Source organism: Notamacropus eugenii, chromosome Y (genome assembly GCF_028372415.1).
Source record: "Notamacropus eugenii isolate mMacEug1 chromosome Y, mMacEug1.pri_v2, whole genome shotgun sequence".
Lineage (NCBI taxonomy): Eukaryota > Metazoa > Chordata > Mammalia > Diprotodontia > Macropodidae > Notamacropus > Notamacropus eugenii.
The window spans coordinates 9,783,763-9,797,746 of NC_092880.1; the positions used below are offsets into that span (position 1 = coordinate 9,783,763).

The 13,984-nt window shown below is 38.6% G+C and overlaps 1 pseudogene; it reads left to right on the forward strand.

Annotated features, from left to right (window-relative positions):
• The first annotated feature begins 7,916 nt into the window (after positions 1–7,916).
• Positions 7,917–9,936, forward strand: LOC140516786 (bifunctional phosphoribosylaminoimidazole carboxylase/phosphoribosylaminoimidazole succinocarboxamide synthetase pseudogene; annotated as a pseudogene).
• The last annotated feature ends 4,048 nt before the right edge of the window (positions 9,937–13,984 follow it).

Below are 13,984 nucleotides of genomic sequence, written 5' to 3' on the forward strand. Positions count from 1 at the left end.
AACTCTGGAATTTAGTTACAATATTCCTAGGAGTTTTTCTTTTTAAGTCTTTTCAGGAGGTGATTGGTGAATTCTTTCCATTTTCAATTTACCCTATGGTTCTAGAGTATCACTACAGCTTTCCCTGATAATTTCTTTGAACATGATGTCTAGGCTCTTTTTATGATAATAGTTTTCATGTAGACCAATAATTTTTAAATTATCTCTCCGGGATCTATTTTCCAGGTCAGTTGTTTTTCTAATGAGATATTTCACTTTTTCTTTTATTTTTCAATTCTTTTGGTTTTGTTTTATAATTTCTTGATTTCTCATAGTCATTAGCTTCCATCCGTTCCATTCCAATTTTTAGAGAATTACTTTCTTCAGCGAGCTTTTGGAACTCCTTTTCCTTTTGGCCAGTTGAGCCTTATATTCATTCTTCTCCGCATTGGCTTTTTCAACCTTTTTTCCTCTTAGGTTAATCTATTTTTAAAGGTCTTATTTTCTTCAAAAAATTTTTGGGTCTCCTTTAGCAGACTGTTGATTCATTTTTCATGATTTTCTTGTATCATTCTCATTTCTCTTCTAATTTTTTCCTCTACCTCTATTACTTGATTTTCAAAATACCTTTTGAGCTCTTCCATGTCTTGAGACCACGTCATAATTTTTGGTGTCTTAGGATGTCCTACAGCCTAGGCCTTGCTGTCTTCCTCCAATTGTATGCTCTGGTCTTCCTTTGATTGCATGCTTTGCTCTTCCTCATCAGAAAAGATGGAAGAGAATAACTTTTCACCAAAAAAGCAACTTGTTATATTCTTATTTTTTCCCTTTTTGGCATTTTCCCTGCCAATTACTTGAATTTTGAGTCCTTTGTGTAGTGGAAGGTTTATTACTCCAGGCTTCAGATGTTTTGTGCTGCTGTTCTCTGAGATATCTCTAGGAACTTCAGTTTCTCCAAAGTGATATAGTCAAGGGAAAGGTGTTTCCTCCTCTCCTGGCCTGCAGACTTGTCTGTGAACAAGAAAAAGCACTCTTTTCTGCCCTGGAACTGCTAGTAGTATTCCCTCTTCACAACTGCCACCAGTTCTGCCAAGCCAGCGGTCCTCCTCCACCTGCGGCCACCATTCAGGAATGAGACAGATCACTTGCTTGATTCCCCCATGGTCTGTAGACAGAGAGTTCCATAAGTAGCCTCTACTAATGCAGTGGCTGCAGCCACACTGTGGCTTGAGCTGGGTCACACTCAACTCTCACCCAGATGAAATAGGTTTTTCACTGAACTTTGAAGCTTTATTTGGTGTTTGTGGGTTGAGTAATCTGGAAATGCAGCAGCTGCCCATAATTCTAAGTCCTGAAATCTGCTCTGGTCCCATCTGTGCCAGCATGGTCCACCCCAGCCTGCTCTCTTCACCAAGCTTGGTGAAATATACCCTTCCTGTCTGACTTCCAGACTGTATTGGACTGGAAATCTGTTTCACTCTGTCATTTTGTATCTTCTTCTGCTCTAGAATTTGTTTAGTCATTTTTACAGGTACTTTAAGGGCTTTGGGGGGTGAGCTCCTGCATCTACCTGCTGTTACTCTGCCATCTTGGCTCCTCTCCCCAAGGAATTATTTTCTACAGTGAGCTTTTATACTGACTCCTCCACTAGGCCAATTTTACTTTTTACTGACTTCTTTTTTAAGTGAATTTCTATGTCTCTTTTTCTATTTACCTGATTTGGCATTTCAAGGATTTTTTCTCTTCACTGGATTTGTGTACCTCTTATCTATTTGGCCAATTCTGTTTTTTAAGGTATTAATTTATCCAGTATTACCAAGCTTTTGACATTTAAAAAAAAGTGATTTTTTAAATTTTATTCTTTATTTTTAACACATTTTATAACACATAAAACAATTCCAACTTTTGGTCAGGCATTACTTCTTTTTAAAGCATTTACAATATGGACCACAAAAAAATTTTCTTTAAACATTTACCAACTGAGACACAGATAATATTTATGTTGCTAACTTCACAAGCTCTTGACCTAATTGTCTCCAGAGTATTACTAAGAAAGAAAGGACCCTAACTTATTATTGTTGGTCTAAAGTCCTACGCCTAATAGCTTAATTTTAGACAACCTTGGATGTTCCCCTACCCATAATCTATAACTGAATAGATCTAGTATTAAGCTTACAAACCTTTTGACTATAGGAAATTGCCACAAATAGTAAGGACATTGCAGGGATACAATATTTCCCCATCTTCATGTCAATTTCAGGCAGGATTAAATTAACCACTTGCATTCAGTCAGGCTTAAAGACTGCCAGGTGTCAGTGGGGAAATTGAGTCAGGAGAATCCTACCTCAGCCCATACTGAACAGCCCCTCTCTCACCCTTCCCTTGAGATCATCTATACAATTCATACCAGCATTTCATCAGTTTACTGGCTTCATATATTGGAGACTCAGATCACCTTTCTTGCTCCCCATACCTGGACTTAGACTCAGAGTAACAGTCACTTAATAGAACCATAGCATCTAAAAACGGCAAGTTCCAATAACCATGTTTCAAATATGATTATAGTTTCACTTTGGCTAAGGAACATTTTTTTGAGGCAAGTCTTAAGTGGTTTACCTGCCTTTCTATACATGTTCTAGTTCCTGATTAAATGGCAATCATAAAATCAAATTTACCATTAAAACCCTGACTTTTCCATCAATGCCAAATTTTATCCGAGGTTACCTTCCTCTAAGAAATTTAGACTAAAATTCTTTTCCCCAAACTGAAGATGTCATTGATTTATTCTCAGTAATTAATTCAATCAATTGTTTTAATATTAATTGCTTTTACCTTACTTTGTAACATGTCCACTTTTTCTCCCCATCACTCCCCTCCCCCCTGCTTCCTAATACCTTGCATTCTGGTTATTCCTTCCTTCAGTGTACCCTCCCCTCCATCACACCCCACCCCTGTCCTATCCCCATCTTCTCTCTTTTCTTTTAGGGAAAGATAAATTTCCATACCCCTATCCCTGTAGTTCTTATTTCCTGATTATATGCAATAAAAATTCTCAACATTCCTTTCTAATACTTTGAATTCCAACTTCTCTCCATCCCTCCTCCCTCCCCAGCCCTACTGAGAAAGCAAGCAATTCAATACAGACTAAATATGTGTTGTTTAGAAAAAGACTTCCATAGTAAACATGTTGTGTAATACTAATTATATTGCCCTCTGATCTACCCTATTCCCCCTTGTTTTTCCCCGCTACAATTGACCTTGTCCCTTCTCGAAAGTGTTTATTTCTATTGGCTTCCTTCTCTGATTTGCCCTCCCTTCTAATATTCCCCTTGCTCCACTTGTCACCTCTTCTCCTTCTTTCCTGTGGTGTGATATAAATTTCCATATCAAATATAGTGAGCATGCTATTCCCTCCTTCAACCACATGTGGAGAGAGTAGCTTTATTTCCCTCCCCTCCCCTTCTCCTTTATCTCTTCCTTTGAATAAGATTTTTCTTATCTCTTTGATGAGTTATAGCCTGCCCCATTCCACTTCTCCCTTTCTCTTCCCGGAATTTTCCTCCTTCACCCCTTAATTTTTTATTTTATTTTATTTTTTTGTGTGGATATCATCTCTTCTGATATAACACGCCCTGTACTCTCTATCTATCTATGTTTGTGTGTGTGTGTGTGTGTGTGTATGTACAATCTCTCAGTCTACCCAAACACTGAAAAAAGATTCAAGATTTAAAAATATTTTCTTTCCATGTAGTAATGTAAACAGTTCAGCTCCAGAGAGTCTTTTATGATTTTTATTTCCTGTTCACCTTTACATACTTCATTTGATTCTTGTCTTGGGAAGTCAAATTTTTCTATACAGATCTGATCTTTTCCTCATCATGAATGTTTGAAAGTCATATATATTGTTGAATTGCCATTTTTTTCCCTTGAAGTATTATACTCAGATTTGCTGGGTAGGTGATTCTTGGCTTCAATCCCAGTTCCTTTGACTTCTGAAATATCCCACTCCAAGCCCTATGATCCCTTAATGTTGAAGCTGCCAGCTCCTGTGTTATCCTGATCATATTTCTACAGTACTCCAACTGTTTCTTTCTAGCTGCTTGCAGTATTTTCTCCTTGATCTGGGAACTCTGAAATTTGGCCACAATATTCCTAGGAGTTTCTCTGTTAGGGTTTCTTTCAGGAGGTGATCGATGAATTCTTTCAATAACCATTTTGCCCTCTGATTCTATAACATCAGGGCAGTTTTCCTTGATAATTTCATGGAAGATAATGTCTAGGCTCTTTTTTTGATCATAGCTTTCAGGTAGTCCTATAATTTTTAAATTATTTCTCCTGGATCTATTTTTCAGGTCAGTTGTTTTTCCAATGAGTTGCTTCACATTATCTTCTATTTTTTTTCAAATTTTTGGTTTTGTTTACTAACTTCTTTGTTTAACTCACAGTCATTGTTTTCCCTGAACTCATTTCTCTCTTTCAACAAATTATTTTGTTCAGTGAGCTTTTGAACCTTCTCCTCCATTTGGATAATTCTGATTTTTAGTGCCTCCTTCTCCTCATTGACTTTTGGACCTCTTTTTCCAATTGTGGTAGCCTCTTTTTAAAGCTGTTATTTTCCTCAGCATTTTTTTCGGTTCTCCTTTAGTAAGCTACTAACTTGTTTTTTAAGGTCTTCTATTGCCTAGGCCCATTTTAACTTCCCTTTGGAGGCAGAGGCCTTGACCTCCTCTGACAGTATGCCTTGTTCTTCCTCATCTGAAAGGATGGGGGGAGACACCTGCTCCCCCAGAAAGTAACCTTCTATGGTCTTATTTTTTCCCCTTTTTTGGGCATTTTCCCAGCCAGTTACTTGACTTCTGAGTTTCCTCTCCACAACCTCCTGGCCTCCAGTTCCCTCAAGCCAGCACTTGGGGGCTGATTCAAATGCGCTGCTCCCAAGCCTTAGGGGTTTTCGGTGGGGGTGGAGCTGCTATTCAGTGTGAGATTAAGATCAGCTGCTCAGGTGGGGGCAGGGCTAGCACACGGGACTCAGTTCCATCAGGGGGTTTACGAGGAAACCTTCAGTAATGGATGTGGACTACTGCCTGCTTTGGGAGCCCCTGTCCACTGCTGCCTCTGCTGCTGCCTCCTGAGGGGGCCTGAGTTATGGGGATACCCCGCTCCCCTCTTGGCCAGCCGAAAATACCCTCTCACTTACCTTTGTAGCCTGTGGGTTGAGGGATCTGCACTGCTGCTGGAGATTCTGTCCCTGAAGCCTGCTGGGATCTGCTCCCTTCGGTGCCTCATGGCCAAGGCGGGGTTGGGCTCTGCTCTGCGTCCATTGCACAACAGACCTTTCCCGTCAGTTTTTCAGGTCTCTCTGCAACAGAAATCCCCTCCATTCCGTTGTTCTGTGGCTTCTGCTGCTTTAGAATTTGTAGAGAGTTCTTCTTTACAGGTATTTTGTGGGCTGTGGGGTAAGAGCTAGAGTATGTGCATCTTTCTACTCCACCATCATGGCTCCTCCCCAAAGCAATGATTTTCTTGTGTGACTCATTTTTCTTCCTGGTTTTTCCTCTACCTCTCTTAGTTGATTTTTAAAAATCTTTTTTTTGCTATTCCATGGTCTGAGTCTAATTCATATTTTTCTTTGAGGATTTTTGGATATAGGAATTTTGAATTTGTTGTCTTCTGGGTGTGTTTTTTGATCTTGTCACCATGGTAACTGTGTATAGTCAGAATTTTTATCTGTTGTTTGTTCATTTTTCTAACTAACTTTTTGAACTCTCACTTTCTGATAAAGAATGACTCAAGCTTTAAGGATTGTGTGCATCTGTTTTCAGAGATGCTTCTAGGGACCTGTAAGTTTTCAGCTCTTTTAAGTTGGTAGGATCTAAGGAGAGGTTTGTTTACTGCTCTTCTGACCTGTGCTCTGGTCTGTGAGTGCCCACAAACACTCTTCTGCCCTGGAACTATGACCAGGGTCCCTGTCGTCTTGCAGTGGCAAGCTCTTGGTGTGCTCCTGCTCCTCACCCTTGAACTACCACACAAAACTGCTATCCCGACATGAATATGGGCAAACACCAGAGTCCTGCCCTTGGTGCCAGTAAAGATATCCCTGTAATCTCCTTCTGACCAGTTGTCCAATGTGCCACCCCTTTTCATCTGTGGACTGAGAACTCCAGAATTACTCCCAACCTCTGTTCCTGGTTTACTGGGGACCCAGCTGCACTGATGCAGCCAGCACTGGGCTGTGCTCCACTCTCATTCTGCTGCAATAGATATTTTCTGCCAACCATCTAAGTTATCTTGATATAGATAATTGATTTACTCCAATCTCTTGTGGGTTTTGTCTCTCCAGAATGTGTTTTAGGACACTACTGAAAGGTTTTGAGGAGGGTTTTGGGAAGAGCTCCGGTAAGTCCCTTTAGTCCCTGCCTTCTCTTTGCCGTCTTGGCTCTGCTCCCACATCAGCCTATTTAGAATAGAAAAGACCCCTGTGCCTTGAATAAGAATGAACAAGTCATTGGCAGTCAGAATATTTAAAGTTAGTTGACTAGCATATAGAGGAATGCAAATAAGATATTCTTACAAAGCCTCTTAATGGTATGGCACATATAGGAAGTTAATCTGAGTAGATTGTCCCATATTAAACCAATATAACTATGTCATACCATTTGACTGGCATTTCTAGTAAAGAATTTTTATGAAGAAAAAGTGACATCTTCTTTATATTTGTTTCCTTTTCTTTCATGTTATTGGTATTAGATAAGTTTGAATATTTTTTTTCCAAAGGCTACATAAGGCCATTTGTCCTCAACATCAGCTTTTAGTGCATCCCTCCAAAACTATTTTACATTTCCTTTGATTTTGCTTTGCAGGATGAATAACCATGACCTAATGAATAGAGAGGTCTCCCTAGCCATAGGATTAAATGTCACTTCTCACACATTTAAACTGCATGATTTTGGTCAAATGTGCTAACTAATAAAAGCAGTATATGATTCTAACAACAATATTTAATTGCAGAGAAGGCATTCATGAAATCACAGGTTGCTTTTCCAAACACAGAGTGTTTAATTTTTAAAATAAATTTGTTACATGATGGGGGAAAGGAAAGACAGAAATTAAAGCATTCTTTCTCTCAAAGAGATAATGGTGCACTGGGGGTGGGTGGGAATAGTGCACATACACATAAGTTGTATACACAAAATCCTTTTTCCTAAAAGTTAAATTATAAAAATTGTTTAAATTATTTTGAGGTCTCAACTAATTAGAGGAAGGATACTGGGAATGTGTTAGTAATTAATATTGGGGAGAAAATATCTTAAATGACGTTAAAAGTGGTAACATGAAAAGACATCTCAGCACCTCAAGAGCACTCCAACAATGATCAAGTAGAAATGCAGTCAGCCATCTTCAGAAATGACCTCATTGTGAATGCAAGTTGGAACAAAGATTCTTATCTTCATAAAGGCTGCACAAATATATATTTAATTAAAAACAAAAGGCAAAAATGTACACTACTACTTTCATGACTTCACGGTATTCTCTCCAATTAGCTTATTAATTGAAATATTTAGAAAAATGAACAATCATTCTTAATCGTCCCCACACCCTCGTTTTAATTTTTTCATGTGTCTAAAAATCATCTTAAGGAAAATCTTTTAAAATATTCATACTTGCTTATAAAATAATTTTATCCCCTTTTAAAAAGCTCTTCTGATGGAGAAGTCACTTTGCTCATGATTTCAGAAGAGAAAAAAAATCTGCCCACATTACTATGTAAACATCACCTTAATACCAAAAAAAGGAGGAAGAAATGCTTAATATGTGTATATGTGTGCGTTTATTTGTATGTAGGAGTGTAGAAGAGGACTGTGAACATTTATGGAATAAAGATTAGGAGAGTTTCTTATCTCTTTTGGTCCCCAAAATCTATGTGATATAATTATGGGATGTGTAACTTTATAAAAGAAGACTCTCCTTATGAAATAAAAGCATACACTTCTTACCAGGAGGACCTCCCTTATGAAGAGTGTGGTACGTGGGCGTATGTGTGTGTGTGTGTTTGTGTGTGTTGCAGAGAGAGAGAGAGAATGCTTCTCACCTTAAAATCCTTGTGTATGCTTAGTCTATTGTTAGTGAGATGCCTCCATGTATTTGCTCTTATGTTAGTTAAAGTAATAACTATAAGAATAACAAGGAAAACAAATTTCCTTTAATAAGTTTCGTTACGAAAAAGTAGAAGAAGAAAGTTTCTCCTTTAACATAATACCAATCTTGTGATTGTTTGGACCATTCCAAGAGTGTCTTTTACACTTCTTATATGTGGGTCTCTTTTATACATAAAGTAGGATTAGATAACTATTAACATTAGAGTATACAAGCATACCATTCTATCCAGGGATTATTCTATACTCCCTTATACTCTACCTTTCAAAAATCAGTGATTTAAAATATACACAATAATAATAAAACTCAGTTTATAAAAAACTTCTTAAGGTCTGCAAAGTAATGCATGTATGTTGTCATTTGATCTTCACAAGAACTCTACTGAGTAAAGACGGTGTTATTATACCCATTTTACAGAAGCTGAAGCTGAAGCTAAGAGAGGTTATGTGATTTTTCCAGGGTTACAAAATTATAAAGTCTTTGAGGGTAAAAATTGAACTAAACAACTCCTTAATCCAAGTCCAACACTCTTAGGCTTTGTGCCTAAAAAAATCATAAATGTTCTTGATTTTTTTTTTTGCAATGATCTTGAATTTCTAAAGATTATGGAAGTCACTGTCCAGTTTAATTACTGTGAAAAGATATGCTCTCATTTGTAGACCATTCTGGGAAAAAGTAAAAGCAAAACAAAACAGAACTTTCCTCCAGTTCTAGACCTGAGGGAAATAAATCATGTTCTTCCACAGATCCAGACAGAAATAAAATGTTTAAAATTTGGTAAAAGAGATTTTAAAAATTACAGAAGAAAATCACGACTTATAAAGCAAAATTGTTCAAATGAAAAAAAGAAAAACAAAATTTTACTGATAAAAAGAACTCTTTATAAAGTGAAATTGGACAAATTGAAAAAAGTACAAAAGTTCATTGAAGAAAGCAATTTCTCAAAAATTATAATTGGTGAAATAGAAGCTAATGACTCCATACGACATCAAGAAACAATAAAACAAAACCAAAAGAGCTAAAAAACAAGATAACGTGAAGTTTTCATCAAAAAAGGAACTCACCTGGAAAATCCTGGTTACCTCAGAACTGCACACCGGTTGACATGAAGATTGAATTTGGTGTTAACGTAACTGCAAAAGAAGTTGTTCTTGCTGATGTTATTGATAATTATTCCTGGAGCATCTGGCCATCTGGTGACAGAATCCAATAAAAAGACAAACAGTAATATCGGGACCTTAAGGAAGTGACTTCTGAAGGCCTCCATATGGTGAAGAAAAATTTTGAATGGGTTGCAGGAGGAGTGGAATTGCTCCATAAAGTGGAAAGTTCATGTATAGTTGTGGCATTGATGGGTTCAACTTCCAACCTTGGTAATCATGAAAAAATTAAGAAGGCTTGTGGAAATTATGAAAACCCCTTTAAACTTCGAATAACATTTGCACATGAAGGACCATATGAAATGCTAAAGATTAAAGCAGTGTATGGAGAGGGTGTTCCTAATGTATTTGTGACAGTAGCTGGCAGAAACTATGGTTGGGACCAGTAATGTCTGGTGACACTACATATCCAGTAATCAACAGTCCTCCCCTTACACATGACTGGGGAGCTCAGGACGTGTGATCCTCACTTTGAATGCCCAGTGGTCTTGGATGTTCAACTATACTGTCAGCTAAGGGAGCAACTCAATTTGCAAGCCAGATATTTGTATTAAATAACCATTTGATATGGGGTAAATTACTAGGAAGCATATGAAACACATGGGTTTGCTTGAAGCCGGTGGATAAGAAAATCAGAGAATGAAGCTGATAAGAAGAAAGATTTTAATTTAGCTTCAAAAAGCATTACCAATCAAGCAAGAGAAAAGACCATTCTAAATGAATCATAGAATAATACTAATAAAATGAGAAATATGAGAATAATTACTAAAGGTAAAATACAAATGTTTAACGAAAAAGAGGACTTTTATGCTTGACTAATGAAAAACATAAAAAAGTAAACATGAAAGAGAAATTATTAGAGATTCAAAAAGTTAAACTGCTTACATATGTAAATGGGAAGACAATACATGTAACTTCTCAAAACTGTATTTTGAGTAGGGAAAATAGAAGAATTCTGCAGAAACAGAAGATGGGAGAGTAAGTCGATTATGTTGGAAGGATGTAAAAACAAAAGAAAACAAATAATACCGGACATTCAAGAACAAGGATGTCCCAGGAGAAATGAGAAAAGGAATGGGAAAATTATCTCACACAAAAGAGACATGCAAGAAAGAGGATTTCTAGTGAGGGGACAAACGGCTAGAGGAAGGGGATTGTCAATAATTGAAACTCATTCTCATCTATCTCATTTCCAAGAAGGAAAAATATAAAAACAATTTCAATTGGGTATAGATATTTGTTTTTCAAAACAGGAAAGTTGGAAGGAAAAGGTGATTTAAAAAAAGAGGGTGATAAAAGTACAATTATAGGAAGGCACTGGTCGGACACAAAACAAACTTTATTTTTTTGGTTTTTTAATGTTCTAAAATCACTACCATAAAACTTAGATATTCCCCCCCTACCTACCCTCCACCACCCCCTCCATCCCCAAGACAACAAACAATTCTATGTAGGATCTACACATACTTTCCTACTGAATACGTTTTCACTATAGTCATGCTGTGTAGACAAACTAAAATAAATGGAAGAAATCATGTAACAAATCAAAACATAATACACACACACACACACACACACACACACACACACACGCACACTGATCTACTACATTCTGTGAATGAATTCCATAGTTCTTTCTCTGAGTGCGGAAGGCATTTTGCCTTAGAAGACCATTGGCAACTTTTTTTAAGTTCTTGCGTTGTTATGAAGTTACAAGTCTACCAGAAAAAAATTCTGTGGTCGTTGCTGTGCACAAAGTTCTCCTGGTTCTTCTCCTTTTGCTCAGCATCAGATCATATAAGTCCTTCCAGGCCTCTCTGAAGTCTTCTTGTTCATCATTTCTTATAGCACAATAGTATTCCATTACATTTATATACCATAATTTATTCAGACATTCCCCAATTGATGGGCATCCCTTTGATTTCCAGTTTTTGGCAACTACAAAGAGTGCCACCACAAATATTTTGTACATGTGGGACCCTTTCCCATTTTTATGATCTCTTGGGGATACAGTCCTAGAAGTGATATTGCTGGGTCAAAGGGTATACACATTTTTGCAGCCCTTTGGGCATAGTTCCAAACAGCTGTACAGAATGATTGGATGAGCTCACAGCTCCACATACAATGAATTAGTGTTCCAACTGTCCCACATCCTCTCCAACATTTATCATTTTCCTGTTCTGTCATGTTAGCAAATCTAATGGGTGTGATGTGGTACCTCAGAGTTGCTTTTATTTGCATCTCTCTAATCAAAAGTGATTTGGAGCATTTTTTCACGTGATTATAGATATCTTTAATTTCTTCCTCTGAAAATTGCCTGTTCATATCCTTTGACCACTTATCAATTGGGGAATGACTTGTATAGTTATACATTTGAATCGGTTCTCTATATATTCTAGAAATGAAGCCTTTATTCCAGAGACTATCTGTAAAAATTCTTTCCCAATTTACTACATCCCTCCCAATTTTGGCTGCATTGGGTTTGCTTGAGCAAAAACTTTTCAGTTTAATGTAATCAAAATTGTCCATCTTGCACTTCATAATGCTTTCTCTCTCTTCTTTAATCAAAAATTCTTGCCTTCTCCATAAATCTGATAAATACACTATTTCTGGCTCCTCCAGTTTGTCCATGGTATCAATCTTTATACCTAGATCGTGTACCCATTTGGACTTTATTCTTGCGTGTTGTGTCAGGCATGAGTCTATGCTTAGTGGCCACCACACTGGTATCTACTTTTCCCAGCAATTTTTGTCGAACAGTGAGATCTTATCCCAGAAGCTGGGGTCCTTGGGTCTATCGAACAGGAGGTTGTTATATTCCTTGCCTACTGTGTCTTGAGTGCCTAGTATATTCCACTTGTCTACCCTTCTGTTTCTTAGCCAGCACCAAGTGGTTTTGATAATTGCTGTTTTATAGTACAACGTGAGATCTGGTAGAGGTAGGTCACTTTCCCTAGCATTACTTTTCATTAGTCCCTTGATATTCTGGACCTTTTGTTCTTCCAGATGAATTTTGATATTATTTTATCCAGCTCTAGAAAATAATTATCTGATAGTTTAATTGGTATGGCATGCCAATTAAATATAAGTAAATTAGTAATTTACTATAAGTAAATTAATTTAGGCAGAATTGTCATTTTTATTATATTAGCTTGGCCTACCCATGAGCAACCAATGTTTTTCCACTTACTTGGATCTGACTTTATTTGTGCAAAAAGTGTCTTGTAATTGTGTTCATATAATTGCTGGGTTTGTTTTGGCAGGTAAACTCCCAAGCATTTTATAGTGTCTACTCTAGCTTTAAATGGGATTTTTCTTTCTATCTCTTGCTGCTGGACTTTCTTGCTAATATATAGTAATGCAGAAGATTTGTGCGGGTTTATTTTGTAACCTGCAACTTTGCCAAAGTTGTTTACTATTTCAAACAGTTTTTTACTTGAATCTCTGGGATTCTCTAAGTGTATCAGAAGAGGATAAAAAGAGAGGAAAATATTAGCAAAAGAAAATGGGATGGAAGGAAATGCAGTTAGTTCTCAAAACTGTGAGTATGAATGTGTTCAACTCATGTATAAAAAGAGAAAATGATAGAATAGATTACCAATCAGAACGTAGCAATATATTTAAATAAGAAAAACACTTAAAACAGAAAGGCAAACAAAGAGTTAAAATAAGTGGCTGGAACCAGAATCCATTATGCTTCTGCTGAAGTAAAAACAAAAGGAAGGGGCGGAGCCAAGATGGCGAAGTAGAAAGACGCACATACACACAGCTCCAAGCCCACAAACCACAGAGCGGCTAGAGGGGACCAAGCCAGGGCGACTTCTGCACCCAGAGACCACAGAGTATTGAAGCGAGGGAGATTTCTGCTCCGGAGAGACCTGCAAATCTCTCACGGGGTGTCCTTCGCGCAGTGGACTGGGCGCCGGGACGGGGAGCAGAGTGCAGCCCTGCGGCGGCGCAGAGTGCAGCCCTGCCACGGCCATGACACCGAGGGGAAGAGATCCGAGAGGGCTACGGGGATGGGATCTCCAGCGGCCACGCGGGTCCCCCCACCCACAGAGGGACCTGCAAACCTCTCGCAAAAGGTCCATTGCGCTGCAGAAACGGTGCCCAGCCTGGTCCTGCGGCAGCGGCCGCAGCTCCGAGAGACACGGATCTGGGAGGGCTCCAGAGGCAGGACCTTCAGCGGCAGCACAAGCCCCCCCACCAACAGGTGACTGACAGGGGTAGGTGAGAGAGTCTCTTTGGCGGGTTGAGAGGGAAGTGGGGTGCTCCCATGGCTCGGGCCCCCCCAGGAGATGGAAGCTGAGAGGCGGCTGCAGGTCTATGAATAAACCCCCTGAGGGAACTGAGCCAGAGAGGCGGCCCTGCCCATGACCTCAGCACCTGAACTTAATTTAACACTGAATAGCAGCCCTGCCCCTGCCAAAAACCCTAAGGGGGGAAGAAGCATTTGAATCTCAGTCCCCAAACGCTGGCTGGGAGGACCAGGAGGCGAGGTGGGTGTGAGGAGAATATTCAGAGGTCAGGCCACTGGTTGGAGAGAATGCCAAGAAAAGGGAAAAGAAATAAAACTATTGAAGGGTACTTAATCGGAGAAAAGACACTTCCTCCCTTCCTTTCTGATGGGGAGGAACAATGCTTGCCATCAGGCAAAGACACAGAAATCGAGGATTCTGTGTCCCAGCCCA